Raw genomic sequence first — 5,000 nt, 5'->3', positions numbered from 1 at the left:
GATACAAACCACCTGCGAGAACCGCAGAGGCGACCGAGCAGCAGACGGCGTCGCGGCGCCGAGCGCCGGGCGGCGGCGCATCCTCAGCGCACACAGTCCTCAATCGGACCAGCACACTGCAGATGTCCACCGCGCTTCGCACCGGGCCCGCGAGGACCTACTTTGGCCGCACGGCGCCGCGTGCAGGGTGCGCCGGCGCGCAGCTGCGCCGCCTGCCGCCTCCGTCGGCCGGCGCGCCTGCCACTGGCCGCCCCCACCAGCCGGCTGTAGCGCGTGCGCCCACGCACCGCGCGGCCAGCACGCCGGGAGGCCCCCCCTCACCGGCCGGGGACGGTCCCACCCAGCCACCGCCGCGTATCGCTTCACACCCACATGCCATTCACGTTCGTGGGCATGGTGGGTATCGCTGAAACAACCGGTTGGTAGCTCAACCGATCGTCGCCATCACTGATTCACCTCTAGCGAGAACAACCGCACCACAACGGTTTACCAGTTGTTCATTTGCGTAACGTCACCAGCAAACGTAGACGTCCATCGCCATTTGCAAATTCAACGATTGTTGCATGCCTGTGTCAGGTGTCACGACACACTATGTCTGCCCACATACACGCAACAACATGTGCACGCTTCGCGAACACGTGGAAGGTGGCCCCCGTACGTATGCGATGTCCATTGCGCGAACGACTGTCAACCGGCCTCTGTCGCATGTCGCAGATGTGGAACGCAGTGCACCATGCTGTCACGGTGTGTGAGAAGAGACGACTACGTCTGACAACACGCGCCACTACATCAACAGACGGCTCATGCTGATCGCCATCCAGGGCATACCACACTGCAATCCGGCTCTTATAGGGAGACGACACATAGCTGAGTGCACAACAGTTGGACCGCATGGTTCGCCGTTGTTGGCGCAGTCGTTGTACGGTCACATGTACCACGATGTATCATTCAGTACATGAGGACCAATGTGCAGTACAGTGTGTGATTTGGACGTACAACATCAGCGGACAGTTGACACAGGCCGTACCACAGCGTAGGCTAAGTGCTTCGCCATGCGAATGCCAATGAACAACTGCGAAGGGCATTGAGCATGTACGTCCTGCTGCCATCCACATTACAGTGTATCGCTGCAAGGTGTTTAACATGAAGCGATACACTGGGGACCAGGCAGTGCGAGTAGCAAACTATATTGCGGGGGTTGCAGTTAGGCAACACTACACTAATTTAACGCGTCGTATGACAATTACAGAGCGGGTTAAGGCCCAACGTGTGTTGGGTTAAGGCCCAACGTGTGTTGGGTTAAGGCCCAACGTGTGTTGGGTTAAGGCCCAACGTGTGTTGGGTTAAGGCCCAACGTGTGTTGGGTTAAGGCCCAACGTGTGTTGGGTTAAGGCCCAACGTGTGTTGGGTTAAGGCCCAACGTGTGTTGGGTTAAGGCCCAACGTGTGTTGGGTTAAGGCCCAACGTGTGTTGGGTTAAGGCCCAACGTGTGTTGGGTTAAGGCCCAACGTGTGTTGGGTTAAGGCCCAACGTGTGTTGGGTTAAGGCCCAACGTGTGTTGGGTTAAGGCCCAACGTGGGTTGGGTTAAGGCGCAACGTGGGTTGGGTTAAGGCGCAACGTGGGTTGGGTTAAGGCCCAACGTGGGTTGGGTTAAGGCGCAACGTGGGTTGGGTTAAGGCGCAACGTGGGTTGGGTTAAGGCGCAACGTGGGTTGGGTTAAGGCGCAACGTGGGTTAGGTTAAGGCGCAACGTAGGTTAGGTTAAGGCGCAATATAGGTTAGGTTAAGGCGCAATATAGGTTAGGTTAAGGCGCAATATAGGTTAGGTTAAGGCGCAACATAGGTTAGGTTAAGGCGCAATATAGGTTAGGTTAAGGCGCAATATAGGTTAGGTTAAGGCGCAACGTAGGTTAGGTTAAGGCGCAACATAGGTTAGGTTAAGGCGCAACATAGGTTAGGTTAAGGCGCAACATGGGTTAGGTTAAGGCGCAATATAGGTTAGGTTAAGGCACAATATGGGTTAGGTTAAGGCACAATATGGGTTAGGTTAAGGCACAATATGGGTTAGGTTAAGGCACAATATGGGTTAGGTTAAGGCACAATATGGGTTAGGTTAAGGCACAATATGGGTTAGGTTAAGGCACAATATGGGTTAGGTTAAGGCACAATATGGGTTAGGTTAAGGCACAATATGGGTTAGGTTAAGGCACAATATGGGTTAGGTTAAGGCACAATATGGGTTAGGTTAAGGCACAATATGGGTTAGGTTAAGGCACAATATGGGTTAGGTTAAGGCACAATATGGGTTAGGTTAAGGCACAATATGGGTTAGGTTAAGGCACAATATGGGTTAGGTTAAGGCACAATATGGGTTAGGTTAAGGCACAATATGGGTTAGGTTAAGGCACAATATGGGTTAGGTTAAGGCACAATATGGGTTAGGTTAAGGCACAATATGGGTTAGGTTAAGGCACAATATGGGTTAGGTTAAGGCACAATATGGGTTAGGTTAAGGCACAATATGGGTTAGGTTAAGGCACAATATGGGTTAGGTTAAGGCACAATATGGGTTAGGTTAAGGCACAACGTGGGTTAGGTTAAGGCACAACGTGGGTTAGGTTAAGGCACAACGTGGGTTAGGTTAAGGCACAACGTGGGTTAGGTTAAGGCACAACGTGGGTTAGGTTAAGGCACAACGTGGGTTAGGTTAAGGCACAACGTGGGTTAGGTTAAGGCACAACGTGGGTTAGGTTAAGGCACAACGTGGGTTAGGTTAAGGCACAATACGGGTTAGGTTAAGGCACAATACGGGTTAGGTTAAGGCACAATACGGGTTAGGTTAAGGCACAATACGGGTTAGGTTAAGGCACAATACGGGTTAGGTTAAGGCACAATACGGGTTAGGTTAAGGCACAATACGGGTTAGGTTAAGGCACAATACGGGTTAGGTTAAGGCACAATACGGGTTAGGTTAAGGCACAATACGGGTTAGGTTAAGGCACAATACGGGTTAGGTTAAGGCACAATACGGGTTAGGTTAAGGCACAATACGGGTTAGGTTAAGGTACAATACGGGTTAGGTTAAGGCACAATACGGGTTAGGTTAAGGCACAATACGGGTTAGGTTAAGGCACAATACGGGTTAGGTTAAGGCACAATATGGGTTAGGTTAAGGCACAATATGGGTTAGGTTAAGGCACAATATGGGTTAGGTTAAGGCACAATATGGGTTAGGTTAAGGCACAATATGGGTTAGGTTAAGGCACAATATGGGTTAGGTTAAGGCACAATATGGGTTAGGTTAAGGCACAATATGGGTTAGGTTAAGGCACAATATGGGTTAGGTTAAGGCACAATATGGGTTAGGTTAAGGCACAATATGGGTTAGGTTAAGGCACAATATGGGTTAGGTTAAGGCACAATATGGGTTAGGTTAAGGCACAATGTGGGTTAGGTTAAGGCACAACGTGGGTTAGGTTAAGGCACAACGTGGGTTAGGTTAAGGCACAACGTGGGTTAGGTTAAGGCACAACGTGGGTTAGGTTAAGGCACAACGTGGGTTAGGTTAAGGCACAACGTGGGTTAGGTTAAGGCACAACGTGGGTTAGGTTAAGGCACAACGTGGGTTAGGTTAAGGCACAACGTGGGTTAGGTTAAGGCACAATACGGGTTAGGTTAAGGCACAATACGGGTTAGGTTAAGGCACAATACGGGTTAGGTTAAGGCACAATACGGGTTAGGTTAAGGCACAATACGGGTTAGGTTAAGGCACAATACGGGTTAGGTTAAGGCACAATACGGGTTAGGTTAAGGCACAATACGGGTTAGGTTAAGGCACAATACGGGTTAGGTTAAGGCACAATACGGGTTAGGTTAAGGCACAATACGGGTTAGGTTAAGGCACAATACGGGTTAGGTTAAGGCACAATACGGGTTAGGTTAAGGCACAATACGGGTTAGGTTAAGGTACAATACGGGTTAGGTTAAGGCACAATATGGGTTAGGTTAAGGCACAATATGGGTTAGGTTAAGGCACAATATGGGTTAGGTTAAGGCACAATGTGGGTTAGGTTAAGGCACAACGTGGGTTAGGTTAAGGCACAACGTGGGTTAGGTTAAGGCACAACGTGGGTTAGGTTAAGGCACAACGTGGGTTAGGTTAAGGCACAACGTGGGTTAGGTTAAGGCACAACGTGGGTTAGGTTAAGGCACAACGTGGGTTAGGTTAAGGCACAACGTGGGTTAGGTTAAGGCACAATACGGGTTAGGTTAAGGCACAATACGGGTTAGGTTAAGGCACAATACGGGTTAGGTTAAGGCACAATACGGGTTAGGTTAAGGCACAATACGGGTTAGGTTAAGGCACAATACGGGTTAGGTTAAGGCACAATACGGGTTAGGTTAAGGCACAATACGGGTTAGGTTAAGGCACAATACGGGTTAGGTTAAGGCACAATACGGGTTAGGTTAAGGCACAATACGGGTTAGGTTAAGGCACAATACGGGTTAGGTTAAGGTACAATATGGGTTAGGTTAAGGCACAATATGGGTTAGGTTAAGGCACAATATGGGTTAGGTTAAGGCACAATATGGGTTAGGTTAAGGCACAATATGGGTTAGGTTAAGGCACAATATGGGTTAGGTTAAGGCACAATATGGGTTAGGTTAAGGCACAATATGGGTTAGGTTAAGGCACAATATGGGTTAGGTTAAGGCACAATATGGGTTAGGTTAAGGCACAATATGGGTTAGGTTAAGGCACAATATGGGTTAGGTTAAGGCACAATATGGGTTAGGTTAAGGCACAATATGGGTTAGGTTAAGGCACAACGTGGGTTAGGTTAAGGCACAACGTGGGTTAGGTTAAGGCACAACGTGGGTTAGGTTAAGGCACAACGTGGGTTAGGTTAAGGCACAACGTGGGTTAGGTTAAGGCACAACGTGGGTTAGGTTAAGGCACAACGTGGGTTAGGTTAAGGCACAATACGGGTTAGGTTAAG

This window comes from Schistocerca americana, unplaced genomic scaffold (genome assembly GCF_021461395.2).
Source record: "Schistocerca americana isolate TAMUIC-IGC-003095 unplaced genomic scaffold, iqSchAmer2.1 HiC_scaffold_352, whole genome shotgun sequence".
Classification (NCBI taxonomy): Eukaryota; Metazoa; Arthropoda; class Insecta; order Orthoptera; family Acrididae; genus Schistocerca; species Schistocerca americana.
Note: the sequence above shows the minus strand (reverse complement) of the source record.